Source organism: Cheilinus undulatus, linkage group 2 (genome assembly GCF_018320785.1).
Source record: "Cheilinus undulatus linkage group 2, ASM1832078v1, whole genome shotgun sequence".
NCBI lineage: Eukaryota > Metazoa > Chordata > Actinopteri > Labriformes > Labridae > Cheilinus > Cheilinus undulatus.
The window spans coordinates 32,345,862-32,362,147 of NC_054866.1; the positions used below are offsets into that span (position 1 = coordinate 32,345,862).

The 16,286-nt window shown below is 38.8% G+C and overlaps 1 protein-coding gene across 2 annotated transcripts in view; it reads left to right on the plus strand.

Moving 5' to 3' along the window:
* Positions 1–16,286, plus strand: part of pitpnm3 (PITPNM family member 3) — a 152,459-nt gene that overhangs the window by 80,905 nt on the left and 55,268 nt on the right. The window lies entirely within an intron of this gene.

Sequence of the window (16,286 nt, forward strand, 5' to 3'; positions counted from 1 at the left end):
GCCCCCATAAATAGAGTATCAGGACTTAATGAAGGTCACTGAGAAATAATGTGGAGTTTGAAGCCTTAAACAAAGAAAAGATACACTTGTTACGTTTTCTGTGATAGAATATGACCTTATGATACAATTTAGGTCTATTTGCATACAGCATTTAAAATATTTTGAAATCAGAGGTTGCTAGGTTATATTATTTTCCAATTTGGTATTTTATTTTATGCTCTCTTTTTGACAGCTTAACACACGTAACGTTACCCTGTGACATATGAATAGAGCTTTCTAAATCAACTCTCTGTGGCTTGGAGATTCACCGGACAATGCACGGAGACACATTTGATAGGTTGTTTGTTCCATCTCATGCCTTTACATACATACAAAAAGTACTTAGCCCCTTTCCTGATTCCACATTTTTTTGCAAATGTATCACACTTAGATGTTTCAGATCATTAAACATATTTCGATATTAGACAAAGATAACCTGAGTTAATGCAAAATTCTGTTTTGAAATGCTGATATCATTATTAAGGGACCTGGCCCTATCTGAAAAGCAATTTCACTAAGCTTCTGGCCCACTCTTCTCATGGAACTCATGGTTCCATCCAGGGGCATAGCTAAGGATTTAGGGCCCCTAGAAAGATATTACACAGGGCCCCCCTTTACCAGCTAGCCAAGCATCAAATGTTGCCTCATTTTTACAGATATCACTGCATTTTAATGTATTTTTGAACCATAATTTCCCCATTTATGAGCAATATTCTACTAAATTTACTTGCGTTATTTTGCAGTGCTGGACCACACCTTTTGGACATTTTTAAGGGAAGAGCAGGGGCCACCAGTATTGTATTTAACTCTATTTGATACATGTTTCAGTCTGTTGACCAATTCATTTAGTCACTTTTGATTCAATAATGACATTAAATGCTAAAAAAAAATTGATAAAATCACACTTTTCATTGTTGGCCTCCAAGGGCCCCTCCCTACTGTGGGCCTGGGTAATCAGTACCCTTTCCCCCCCTGTGCTTCACCCTTGGTTCCATCAATTACAGCAAGTCATCCAGGTCCTGAAGCATTAAAGCAAACCCCAGACCATCATAGTACCACCACCACGTTTGACTACTGGTATGATGTTCTTTTCATGAAATGCTGTGTTAGTTTTATTCCAGTTGTAATGGGACACACACCTTCTAAAAAGTTGTCCTGCTTTAGAAATATATATGTACATCTAATTTTGACATCAGAGCAGACAGGGTCCTGTGCCCCCCTGAGATCTTTGGCGTCCCCCCTAGGGGTGCCCAGACCCTAGGTTGGGAACCATTGCCCAAGACTTTTGGGAAAATATTTTGCAGATCGATGAGGCAAAAGTTTGATTCTTTAGAAGGTGTGTGTTCTGTTGCATCTGCTTTATTCTTATTAAATTAGAACTGATAAATATCAGCGTTTTGGGTTGCAAACTGATAACATTTAGTTGCAGCAGAATAAATTAGACAGCAAAAGGGTTAGAGGCCAATGTTTAGGTCATCCTTCCACTCCCTGGTATTTAAGAAAGACATCTGAGCAAATCTAAAGGCTGTTTTTTTTATTTAGCCTTTTTGATTTCCTCCCCGTATAACTCGGAAGTTAAAGGTACATTTGGCATACTGCTAACTCACAAAGACAGCTGGAAGCTGGAAGCCTTACAGGGACCATGGGGCCACAGGCAAGGTTGAAATACTGAAATGCTGGTCTACAGAAGAGTTCAAAAGCTTGTTGACATTGATTTTCAAGACAGTGGAGTTTTACAGGAGGGGCACACAACTTTCATTCAAAGGATAAACCCACTTGTTTTTTTCAGAGATGTTGGAGAGAGAGTTGTCACAGAAAAAGACCCATGTCCTCCATCCACATCTACTATACAGCTCAGACAATGAAGTGGAAGATAAATTAAGTTTTGAGAAGACATGAGACATTTAGAATTTCCTCCTTTGGCATAGTTACATTCACAAGTACAACAGACTTGTGTTTACACTGCTCAACTGAACTTGACTTTGGGGTCAAGTGGGCTCAGATCCAGACCTGGGTCCCTTGTGTGCAGCTAAGCTTACACGAGCTGTCTCGGCATCTGTTACTGAGCAAGACACTTTGTTTTAGCAAAAGCTGAATCACCTAGCTGTCAACTTAACATTAACATTTAATCTTCATTAATTCAACAATAGGCTGTGTCACGAATGTGCCTGGCAAAAGTATTAGAATCACTGATATAAAAACACAATGCAATTTCCTATCTGAAACAATTTTCTAACCCCTCACCAATCAGGATCTAGACCCAGACACAGCAATTTCTGCTGCAACCCTTGTTTTAAATGATACCATCAACTCAGTTGATTGAAGTGAAAAATGTGTGTCCCTCTTTATTGACTTATCAAAAGCTTTTGATATGGTCAACCACTCCTTTTTATTGAATAGGTTGTCTTTAGTTGTAAATGGTTTTCCAACTATTTGACTGATGGAACTCTGTCAGTTATATTTAACAATGTAAAATCACCATGTACAGTATTTAATACAAGAGTACCCCAGGGCTCTATTTTGGGGCCACTTGTGTTTTATTAATGAAGTAAACAAAACTAAACTAAATTGTAAAACTCATCTTTAGGCTGATGATACAATTTTATCTCGACTTCAACATGATTTTAATTCATTGCAACAAGTTCTGATTATTGTAAAGGCACCACTGAGCCCCGCAAAACCAAAACATGGTTATTTGGAGACGGAACTTGGCCTGTGTTTGATGCTACTTTGTCTACGCTAAACGATGTCATCATTGCACATGTTGATCAGTTCAAGTATTTGGCTAGATCAGGACTTGTCTTTCAAATTGAACTGGAAAAATAAGACCCCAGTTAGAGTTTCTTTGTGGGAGTAAGTGTTGCTTAACTGTGAATGATAAAAAAAGACTGTTCAAGCTCCAACTGCCAGTTTTGGATTACAAAGACACTCTATACAGTTTTCCATGCTGAAACCACTGGATGCAATAAATCCCTGTGCTCTTTGCTAGTGTTGGTGTAATTACATGAATTGGACAGGATGTTACACGATGTGTGATGATGGATCAAGTTACTGTCAGATAATTCCATCAGAGGTATTTGCTTTCCCCTCATATTTTTAATGACTTCATATAAATTTTCAGTCTTCACTTCCTCTTTCTAAGACAGAAATCCTCTCCAGTATGACAGACAGCCTTAATTACCCATTAATCATTAACAAACAGTACATGCATGTCTTCACTGTTAAAGAAGGCTTTTGAGGAATCTGCCTATGCAGTTCTGCAAAAATTAGCATAAAAGAATAAAATCTGTGGTCAGCTGATGTGCTGAAGGTTAATGAAAAAAAACATATTGACCAAAGAGCCAGAAAGAGACGGTGTGAAGTTAATTAGTATGCTGCTGACATTTGTTAGTCCCTGCAAACGAGTTGACATGTGGAATATTTAACTCCATATTTAACCTCCCTTTTTCCATGCTGCTGATTTTAATTGTAAATTTCTATAACCTCAGGGTAGCTCCCTAGTGGACAACATGAATATCCTTTAAAAGTGGTATTTTTTTTTAACCAGGAGATAATTGCTAGGTATTTCTGTCTCTAAGCTCATGTCTTTGCCCCTTTGTCAGTCCATTCAGCTGCCTGTGCAGAGAGCTGTTCAAGTGTAACTAATGATTTTATTTCACATTTAATATCACACGTCCCATTGGTCACCACTTTTTATCTGACAGCATTGCTTCTTTTTCTCTGCATTCCAATTATGTGCTGTGGAAGTTTTTGTCTGATTTGTCACTAATCGGCGTGGAGAGAGAATGCCTTTGGCAGGCAAGTGGAGGCTTCTGTGACTGACGTCTAACAGGAGGATGGGAGATGGTGACTGCAAGAGAGACGAGTGAGAAGAGATTTGTTTTCTGCTGCTGCTCGGCAGGTTGACATGGCTTAGCTTTCACAGCGTCTAAACATGAAATATTAAAAACAATCACTCTCGATGGGAGTTGGGCCGAACTGAGTTGTTTCTGCATGTCATGATTGCCTATCTCTGTTGTAACATGAAACCATACACCATTTATAGCCAGGCATAAGGATGTCACAACACCAGAATTTAAAACTTGGATATAATGCTAATAAAGTGAGTTTAAGGTGAAGGATGAGAATATATAAATCCAGTGTGGTCTGAGGGATTGAAGACATTCAGTGTTGTTAATTTCTTCAGGTTCTCTGAATATTTTGAAAATATTATGATAATCTCCAAATTTCTTGCAACTGCACATTGAGACTGCACATTCAAGATTTTTCAGAAACTGTTGGACAGTTTGCCCATACAGTCTCTCATAAAGTAAGAAACCTCACACCATCATGATTGTTAATGGCTGAGTGTTTCAGGAGTGCTCCTTTTATACTTAGTCATGGTGCTATCTCCTGTTTTTGATTAAAGTTACTAACCTGTGGAATATTCCAGGTGTTTTGAGAGCTCCACAGCTTTCACCGTCTTTTCTTGCCCCATCCCAACTTTTTTGTAACATTTTGCATTATCAAATTCAGAGTATTTGTTAAGAAACAACAAAAACAACAACAAAGTGTATCATTTTAAATCTTGAATATCTGGTCTTTGTTGTGTTATTAATTTTTTTATTCTGTTCATAAAATGTATACGGTGTCCCAACTTTTTTTGAATTTGGATTTTTAGCTTCAAACAGTGAATGATCCTGAACTGTGTTAACTTGAAATACCAGATAAACTGTGGCATATATCCATTGCATGGATATGTTTGACATTCATCTGGGAAAGCTCCCATTCAAAGTGTTTTGTAGGGGCATTGTTTCTCAAAAAATTCTCAGAAGGTGACTGGACAAACTTTCTGTCTGTCACATTTACGGGCCAATAAGTGCCACAAGACAAAATGAGATGGCAGCAGTACTCAGGTCCAGTGCTTACCTGAGCTATACAGGCTAGTGTTTCTATGACGAAGCATGTCGGTGGCTAAAATTCCTATTGGATATTGGGAAATATCTTTACTGCCAAGAGAAGCCTTTGGTGTGGCTTTTTGCTCTTGTTTTTGTGGTCGAGGTCTGATTAAACTGCCGCTTTTCTACTGCTATATCTGAGCTAATAGCTACTGTGGTGGTTGCCATTGCATACACTACTTATAGTAGAAATCAACCCCATATAGAACACTTGCAAACTCGTGCTAAAGCAGGTCAGAAGAGAAAAACATCTTTTTGTCATGATAAGCTTTGAGTGCTGTTCTTTGCTCTTTATTTTATATAGAAATATGATCTAGTTCTGATAAAACTGAGACTATACTTTAGCTACTTCCAAGCCAAGTGCTACACTGGAGGCCACACCTGATGACAGTGGGTTTTGCAAGGTTAGAACTGTTGTCTGACAGCTGATCATTTAAGAACATCTAAAATTAGTGCTGAAATAATGTTTGTCAGGAAGGCAGTTAGGTGGACACTTTGTTCATCTGATACTGCACATGTCAGGTTTTCATCAGTTTCTTTGCCCACACCTGCACTGCTCACAGCAGTGATTTCATCCCAGATGTGGTGTTTCTCACTTCCTTTAGTCCCATTTTACGAGCTGCCAGGTCAGATCTTTTTTATTTCTCTTATCAGATGGAGTTTCTCTTCTTTATTCGCACTGCCTACGCCCAAAAACTCTGGAGGTGGGCTTGCAGAACAATGAATATTTAGAGGTGCAATATTTAAACTGTTTTTAGCCACCACATTTATCAACACCAAATCATTGGTATGTTAGGTTTGGCCATAAATCTCATTGACCTGGTATAAGATGATTGCTGCAGCTAAACCTGCGCCTGTTTTCACACCAGACTGAAAAATGAGGGCCGATATGTGCAGCCAGTCAGCATTCAAACAAGCCCACATAGCAGCAAACAAAACACTTTTTCAACTCTACTTTTGTCACTTAACAGTGTTTGCTCTAATGACAGTGTTGGACTTGTGGGTGTGCGGAGCCTTATTTGTTTGCATGCCAACATAAATACAGAGAGGAATAAGCAGCCCGGCGGGAAGGAAATGCTGCTGTGTGGTTGATTTACTCTCATTGTGGGTAACAGCTTGGCTGAAAATTGCACGACGGATTGGAGGTGGCAAAATCTCTTAGCACCTCGAAGACTAACATTTGGATAAACACACCACTTTTGACTGGGTGCTTGATGACTCCCGGGGTGTCCCAGTGGAGAATAAACATGTTTTTTTGCTTGTGTTAGATGGTAGGAGAACGCTACTGTGCTCTGAGGTTCTCTGAGAGCAGTAATTATTAGCTCTGTTTGCTCATGAATGTACCTGGCAGTAGGAGCTGGGTGTCATGACAGCACAGACACTTGCAATCCATAAACATCCATGATGGCCACACAATGTGTATTAATGCGCCTTTACACACCCAATTAACAGCGACAGCAAAAAGGAAGCCAAATTGATTTCCTCTCTTAGCCAATATGCTGACTCTCTCACAGCATGAAGAGAAACATTCATAAAATTTTTGTGAGCAGCAGAAGAGGAGGAAAATGGATTTAATCTCTCTGGATCCGCAGAGCAGGGAAAGAGGGTCCACTTGTCCGTGTGTGGGGATGGTGACCTCAGCTCAGGGAGAAAGGGACTCATTATTTTGACCAGTGGCGGCTGAGGACGTGCTGCCACTGTTCCCATGCTCTAATTAAGAAGACTCTGTAGAGGCCCGTCGCTGCTCGTGTTAATTTTGCGAACGTTGTGCACTGCTAAGCCAGTCATTAAGAAACGGGGAGAGCAATTAGGAGGGAATCTGACAGACTTTAGAGTTTTTCAGTTTGACATTATACTGCATGAGGGAGAGGGGGCGGGATAATAGAGTCCATCTCAAGGTTATGCTGTGTGAGATGAGGCTGATTCAGGTTTAATCAGCTCACTCGGCTTTATCTTCCCCCTGCTGTCGATAACGGATCTCATCCTTCGCATCTAACCATGAAACCTTAAGGAACACTACAATGTACTTCTTTGCTAATAAAAGTATAAAGCACTTTACCTTCAGGTGTCATTGAAGGAGAAAAATTAGCAAGCGATAAACTAATGAACTCTGGGTTTAAGATTTAAGGATAACCTGTTGCTCTTAACAAAGCAACAAATGAAGCTTTTCATGACATGTTTTTCATAGCTGTCACCTCAAAATGACCTCAGCTTTTTCTCACTCAGTATCTATTGCTTCTGCTAATGAGAGAAGAGGCATGTAAGTGGGGTAAATGCTGCTACCTGTGGAGTAACAGAGTCACAGCAGCACATGTACACACCTCTGCCAATCAGCGCACAGCTTTATATCCCTATATGTAGATGAACAAGGTTTACTCTCCTCAGTTCTAACTGCAAGGAAAGCTTCTCATGGACCAGCAAAGATCCTCTGGGCAGATTTATCAGATGCCTCTTGAACTACAGCCTTCTGCATTTTTCCCATGCCTGCCAATGGAAAGGTGCCTCTAGAGAGGCAGTGCCAGACTCAAAACATCACATCTGAGATCAGGTTTTCAGGTTGGAAGATATTGAAAGATAGAATTGTTACTTTGTATGTGGAAAAAACCCTTTTAAAACCATAATACTGGTGTTTGATATCAGAGGATGCTTAAACTTGCCAGAATACAATGTGGAGAAATTACAGAGTAGAGTGTAGAAAGTATAGAGAAGCAAGAGGCTTCAGATTTAGAAGATTTTCCTCCAGGATTTTCATATATTTTGCTGATTTTATTTAACTCTTTACCTTTACGAGCCCTCCAGGGGCAGCGGCTGAGAAGCATCCCCACAGCATGATGCTGCCACCACTGTGCTTCACAGTGGAGATGATGTGTTTGTGATGATGTGCAGTGTTTGGCCAAACATAGCATCTTATTTGATGGGCAAAAAGCACCTTCTGGTCTCATCAGATTGAAGAACTTTCTTCCTCTTGACCATGGAGTCTGTCCCTTGCTTGATGCCGAACTCCAGTCAAGATTTGTTATGAGTTTGATTCAACAGTGGCTTTCTCTTTACCTCTCTGCCTTAAAGCATTGACTGGTGAAGAACCTGCACAACAGTTTTTGTATAAAGTCTCTTCCATCTCAGCTGCTGAAGCTTGTAACTCTTTCAGAGTAGTCATAGGTGTCTTGGTGGCCTCTCTCTCTAGTCTCCTTGCACGGTCACTCAGTTTGTGAGGACAGCCTGATCTTGGCAGATTTACACATGTGCCATATTCCTTCAATTTTTTAAAATTTTTTTTAAGATTTATTTTTGGGCTTTTCATGCCTTTATTTGACAGTGGAGGGTAGTGGATAGATTCTTAATCAAATTAAGATAATCTGACAAAAGATGAACAACTTCATTCTTTTTTTTTGTACTTTTTTAACTGAATAACAACTATAAAAACACTCCAGACTGTTAGCCACCATCTGTTCCTGACAGAAAATAAACAGTGTAAACTTTATCACCTGGATTTTATAGAAAGTGTCTGAGGATTATTAAAATAGGTAAGAGCTATTAAATCTGGATGAGATAAATTGTTTGGTTTGGTTTTGGTTTGAGCAGATTCTTCTAAACCACATTTGCCTAGAAAAAAATGTTAATGATCACTTCAGATTAATTAGCGCCATCAGTTCCAAACAGAGGAAACCTGCAGCCCTAAAGGACATTAAACCTTCAAAGTGCTTCAGCAAATAAACTGTGAACAACCTAACTTGTACACATACTAAAATAAATGAATTCGGGCTCTCTCTGAATGTAAAACACTCTCTACTCCGTGGAAATGTTACTAACAAGTGCTTGCATAATGAAGTAATTATGCAAAACCAATAATGAGAGTCTCACCTGACATTTGTTGAGCTGTGCAGCAGGTGTTGAACCTCTGTTCCTGTCCTGTGACTTATGAGACCCTGCTCAGGGGTGAAGTTGCATTCAGAATAATAATTTGAGCTTTGAACTGGTTTCCCAGTAAGCGTTTGTGTGAGCCACAGTTGTTTATGAGATGATTAAGTTTAAGGCTATGATTGGACCCTCTACGGCGCTTCACTGGGATTCTTTATTTCAGCTTAACAAACAGGCACCTGATAAACAAATCCTCATAGTTGAAGGAGGAAGGGATCTGATGGTATTTTTTCACACAGCAAGTCTTCCTCCTGCAGCTATGAATCTCTGCACTCAAGTTTCCTGAGCTGAATTTTTCCTACAGCAGCTTTTGTAGAGGGAGAGACACTGTTGTTATGCAAATAAAAGTGTGCAGAACCGTACCAGCAGCACAGAATACATTTCAAAGGTTTCCCCTTTTTCCTGTTTTCTTTTTGGCAAATCTGCTTGAAAGCACGTCAAAGTGAAGAATCAGTCATAAGACGCTGCCCTGGAGAGCAGGTTCACAGCAGGGACACTGCAGAAGCAAACAGAGGGTTTAGGTGATGTCTGGAGAGTTTTCCACTGTCAGCTGCACTTAAACACAACATCCTGGCGATAAATCTTCTCAGTGTTTACGAATAATAGCAACTAGTCAAAAAGTAAAGAGCTTTACAGACACCAAATACATAAAACATGCACATATTTTACTGTGAAAATGAAATCCTAATACAGTACATGCTATCACTCAGACTGATTACTGGTTAACCTGACTGGGCGCACAGGTAGAGGCATGAAGGGGTCAGAAGATCAATGAGGGAGCTCCTGGTTTAGTGACCCTCCAAAGTACTTGTTAGAAGTTCACTGAAACTATTAATAAAAGACTTAAAACAGCTACAAAGTAACAGTGGTGGACTTAGCAATTTTGGGGCCCAAGGCAAACGCAGTCATGGCGGCCCTCCATATCCATTGTTCTCTACTCTTAAAATAATTATTTATTGTGTTTGTTACTTCTTCTTTGAGATGAAATGATGATGTACAGATGTCTGGGACTGTAAAAAACACATAGACAGTTACACAAATGAACTCACTATAGAAACTATTAAAATGTAGTTTTCTTTATTTCTTTTGATCTTGCAGTTTAACATATTTCTTTCTTTTTTTTGCATTCCTTATGGATCCAATATTCATTTTTAACTGTTAAATGTTATTTAATTAAATACACCTCCCCTGTAAGATGTGACAAACAGAAAACCAAACACACAATATGTCCCGTCAGAGATAAGCAGTGTTTTTATAGTGTCTTATGTCGATGATTTCTCAAGTTTGCATGTTTTTTGGACAAAATGAATTTGCTAGATTTGTTTGTTGGACCCTTACCTTCACCTGATACCTGAGTTACTGGGATTTGTAGCCTGCTCATTTCTGGACTGCTATGACAGAAAAGGCAGGCAGCTTTAACCATGCAAAGCAGATGGATAAGCCTGTTTCCGTGTTTCTCACTGGTAAATCCATCTCGAAAGGTCCTGTCTGAACAGTTTAGGCCCGGTTAGAAAGTGACAGGACCAATCAGCATCAAGAGGGAGTACTTTCAGGCACGGCGGAGTCGTGACGTCAGCAAGCAGCTACAAGAGGCCGGTGCAACATTAGCGTGGATACTTCTAAAGCTCCAGTTTTATCAGAACTTAACAACATTTCTTCGTTAAAAGAAGAACAAAGAACAGCATTTAGTTTTTTTCTATTCAAAAACGACAAAAGTCATGTTCTGACATGTCTATATTCGCCATGGTTCCTATTATGCAGTTCTCTATGGAGTTTAGTCCTTGGTAGCAGCTACATCACATTTTTGTTGCTCTGATTGGCCCATAAAGATGTGACAGACAGAACGTTCATCCAGTCACCCTCTGAGTTTTTTTTTTTTCAAAGCCTCTGCCCTTTCTTAAACGCTGTCTATGAGTGGTTTTCCAGATGGATATGTGAAACACATCCATCTGACGTGTCAGGTTAAGGCAGCACACCGTAAGTTAGATTTTTTTTTCCAGTGGTGACTAGACCTATCCACACAGACTTAGTGCTGTGATTGCAAAGGTGCATTTACTGAACACTGACTTGATGGTTGAATATTTATGCTGTCACTTATTTTACATTACAACCAAGAGCTAGTGAATAGTCTGCAGCAGTTTGAATTCACATTTTTGCAATAAAAGCAACCAATCACCCAGCACTAGGTGTCTGGTTGTCAACATTGTTATAATCTTACTAGAGTTTTCTTTAAGTCTTTAAAATGATCTGGGCAGTAAGTCTACCTCTTGTTTTGTTGTACAAATGTGAAGCCAAAATACCCCTGTAACATACTGTGCTGGTCATGTAATATGAAGAGATATTTTTTTCTGTCAGTCCCCTTTTCCACTGTCTTGTCAAGGACTCTGAACTGCAGTTGAATTTGTCTGAGAAGTGCTGTATAGATAAAGTTTGATTGACTAACTGATTGATTGTCAGTTTGATGCAAACACTAAAAAGTTAGGCAACCTAATTGTCTGTTTTTCATTTCTTTCTTCTCTCATATTTTCCTCCTTCTAATCGAGTTAACAGCACTGCAAGGTGTAAAAGAGCTGTACGTATGAGGCATTTGCTCTTTTTGCATCTTGTACAACTAGTTATAAAACTGCTGCAACAAAATGAGTGCTTTGACATAAATCAGCTTGATTATAACTTGCTGTAAAGAAAGAATCATGGTTTGACAAACTTCATTTGACATGTATTTTAACTTCATAGTTGTACCCATGTCCAGTCTGTTAAAATAGTCAGGTTTATGACTTATACTGCAGCCAGTCAGCAGGGGGAGCTCTAAGTCCTTTTGGCTTCACTACCAGGCAGCCATTTATCTGTTCATCTTCATATCAACTACATTTGTATAAAGGATTACCTTATATATACAAGCTTAATAAGCTTTTTTGTTGGCATTTTGGACATGTTACCTAATTATTATTTAAAAAATGTTATTTTCTCTCAAAATGTTAACTGTTTTTAGCCTTAGTGAGAGCAGTCCTGGTCACCTGTACTGCAGCTGCCACTACCGAAATATTTTAGCTTCATATTTCTGGAGCTGCCATGTTGGAAATCACGAGGGTTGTTGCTCTTCTGCTATGTTATGATTGGAAAAATAATGTGCTATTTTCTAGTTTTGATTCTAATGCAAAGCAGATTTACCTGCCATATGGGTGTGGTGCCAAAGCAGGACTTTGGGCACCACACCCAGGATGATCTCCCATGGGCTCAGCTCTTTTGTCATTGGAGCCTCCTTTAAGTGCTTCACCAGGACCCCGGCATGTTCAAGGGGCCTGCTTGGAAATCTTCCAACTTCTGGAGGTCGAGATGTAGTCTGGAGAGTCGAGCAGCATGTTTGCTGCCAACTCCAGATCTCTTTTAAGCATACTGCTGTTTACCTCCATTACTGTTTTAAGGAGAGGCTCTTTAGCGAAGTCCTTCATCTTAAAATCCCCGAGCTGCTCCTTCAGGGACTTCTGACTTTCCTCCATCAGCAGGTTGGTCATGTCTTCAGCAATAACCTCAGACAAGAGCTGGTTTCTCTGCTGAAGGTGTAACAGCTTAGCCAGTACAGCTGCCTGGACTTGGAGGGACTCAGGGTGCCAGCAGATTTGCATGGCATGATTATAAACTGGTTTGTTGAAAAGCATCCTGATGGGTTTGTAAATTCCTTTACTCCCTCAATAAACTCCATGGTAAATCTGTTTCTGTATGTTCAACACAGAAAATGATCACAAAAAATTTATTTTACAAAAAATATAAGACAGTACATAAAAAACTATATATCTTAAAGACAAGGTGAAATAAATGAGTAAATAGATAGGATGAGAATAAATGAATATATCCTGTAAATATCTCAATTTAATCAGTTATGTATTACTCTTATGGTATTCAGGAATACTGGTTAACCAGTGGCACAGATGTCTTTACTCTACAATCACTTGAGACACATTCACTGCACTCAGGTGATCCACATTTCACCAATTGTGAGACTACTAGCACCACTTGACTTGACCTCTGAATATATTTATGCAAACACTAATTCAGCCTTATATATTTGTCTTTAATTGACATTACTTTGTAGGAATCTGTTTTTACTTCGGCATTAAAGAGGATTTTTTTTGTCAAAAAAGCCTATTATATAATAGCCTATAGGCTATTGTATTTTTTATGATAATCAGGCCTTCCTGCACCTAACCCCCATCAAGTTGCTCATTTTAAGAACCATTTATCAATTTTCTATGTATCCAAAACAAGTAACCTTTTCCCTGTAAGTATCACACACTCATGCTGAAGCAGGCAGGCAGAAGAGCGACAACATTGTTTTCTGTTGCAGAAAAATTTCCGTGTTTCTCCCAGTGCTAACTGTAATGAAGAAATGCTGAGCATTTCTGACAAAAGTGCTGGTCTGGCTAAGGCCGAGCCCACCTGCTCCTCTAGCAGGCCTTGTACACAAGCATTAACCCTTTCCCCTAAACTATCACATGGTCATATCAAATCACGTCAGCAGAAGAGGGAAAACATCTTTTCCAACATCTTAAGCTTATAGGGTTGTTTTTAATTCTTTATTTCATACATAAATGTGGCCCAGTTTTGGTAAAATAGACTTAATGCTAAAGCTACATCTGAGTATTTAGAGCAGTGGAGGCAGCCATTAGAGGGCTTTCAGTACAACTAAACCCCGCCTATAGCACATCTCTGTATGTTAACTGTAGTTACCACAGTGAAAGCAGCCATTACTGCCAGCATTCAGTCCAAGCAAACCCAACTCTGTATGGTAGTGCTCTAAAAGTAAAATCACTCACTCAGTCAGTCAGTCAGCCACAGACAGAGCCACCTGTAGGGCTGACCTCAGCGGTCAGCCAAAAATTAACCCCAAAGAGCTAATGTAACTGCAGATTAAATCTGGTGACAAGAGATGCAAAAAACCTAATTTGATGAAAAAAACCCAAAAGATACACAGAATGACTTACGACATAAAAAACAATCATAGCAGACAAAAAACTGATGAAGGGATATAAAGAGAAAAACCAAAACACATTGAAGAGACTCCAAACAAACACAGAACAACTTCAAAGAAACATCAAATAACCAAGAAGACAGAAAACAACTACAAAAAGAAACATAAAGACTACAAAGAGACTAAAACAATCAAAAGTAGACTCAAAACAACCAAGGAGATACCAAACAACAAAAAGACATGGAAAAACAACAAATCAAAATGACATCAGACAATCAAAAGCAGAGATAAAATGAGAGAATCCAAACTAAAATAAACAGAGAAATTAGGAAACAAATAAAGACTAACAGTCAGACTGACTGAAAATAGCTTCAAAGAGACACTGAAAAAACAACCTCTATGAGACACTAAAATGACCTCTATGAAAAACTAAACAAGCTTTGATAAATTAAGTGAGACACAACAGCATAAAGGGCACAAAACAACTTTTAACACAAAGCAACCTCTAAGAGACATCCAAGCAATCTATTTCAAACACAAAACATCTGTATAGAGCCACATGTTGAGTTTAGAGAATCCTCAACATGACAAAAAAAAACAAACAAAAAAAAAACAACAACACTAAAAGACAAGAGAGGGACTAAAGAACCAAAAAGATGTGCCACTGAGTCTATGATTCCCTTTCTTACTGAGGAGGGGCCTTAAACATCTCAGTGTCCAGGGGCCCGTTGCCTCATAATCAATCCTTGGCTTGAACAGATTGAGAGCAGTTACCCTGCTGTGGAGAATTGGCTTTGTGTTGAAGAGATTTTTCTCCTCCTTTATTGGATTGACTTTTGAGAAGGCTGTAATCTCAGAAATCCTACTTGATGCCCATCTTTAAGCTTCATGTCTGTAATGAGAGTTTGAATTAAAAACAGTTTAATTAATTAAAACAGTTATGTTGAAGTAATATGCAATAAAACAGAGGCAGTGCCAGAGTTAACTTTGCAATGTTTCTATGTGAATGTAATTATTTTAAGCCTTGTATGCTGGAGCACCTTGGTGCTAATGATGGTCTTACACCTTTAATTCTTTTTCTAACCTTTGCTTGAACTGCTGGTGATTTATTTTCACATCTTATATTTCCAATCTATTCACGTCTTTGTTTATAGATATATGACAGGGAGGTTACTGAGGTTAATTGCTGCATGCCACATGGCTGTGTCTTAAGGCAGGGTTACATATTTAGGGAATTTCTTACACATTTCATTCTGCCGGTTTGCATTCATCAAGAGTAAACCCCACAGTTTCGGCTGAGGTACATCAACCATGGAATTTAAAAAAATGCCTGCAGTACCCATAATCCTAGTATCACAGCGATGCTGCTGTTATACTCTAGGAGAATCTGCTTATAGTTATTTTTTAACTACACAAACACAAAAATGTAGAATTTAAATACTTTGTGCTAAATGTCAAGATTTTGTCTCTAACTGATCTGCAGTTCTCTTAAACACTCATATACATCGTTAAGATACTCTTTCTGGTTTTACTGCTTCTAAACTGCAAACATTTTTACTGAAATGTAATGAATTAGTTTCATTTAATTGACTGAAATTCAATAATTTGTCTGTTCTTACATCTAAACTGAAGGTATAAAGGTCACTTGTCATCTCAGAATAATAATGATGAAATAAAAACATAGCATAGCCTATTCTCTTAGGAGAGCTGCTCCTGTATAAAAGCAATCAAAAGCAAAAGCACAGCTAAGCTGGGTTGTTATTCACCATTACTTCAAACTGTGTTCTGCCTTTTAGACAGTGTTTCATTTACCTCCATCCAAAACCTGGGAAAGGGTTTTGGAGCATGAGAAAGATTCAAATGGAAAGCATCTTGAGTATACATGATTATGTTTTGGCTGCTTGTTGTAGGCTCAACACACTTCTTTTTACCAGCCATACAGTGCACACCGTCCTATACATGCCTTTATTGTATAAAAATATGGAAAGTTATTCCCATGTTAGCCTATCTAGATGGGACTAGATTGCAACATTGCTTTGTAAAATGTTTGGTAGTTAATGGATGGAAAAAAAATTAAAGTTATTCATGAAAACTTGAGCAAACTTATGATGTGAGTGGAGATCCAATCACCAAGCCTCAAATGATGAGACTCAAAGAGGGGGAAGACACTGATAGTGCTGATTTAGTGATTGTTTAAAAAATGTTAACCATCATGAGGGCAAACGTACGTTTTTATGGTCGAAGGCAAGGGTAGGGTTGGGTATTGTTTGGGTTTTTACTGATACCAGTGCTAAATCAATAAATATGAATTGGTGCCAAAGCCAAAGAAAATGGGTGTAACATCTTTATAAAGAAGAGAATATGTAAGAAGCTCATATGTGGTTAATTGGGGAAACAACACCCCCTTGATGATGAGGATGGTAACA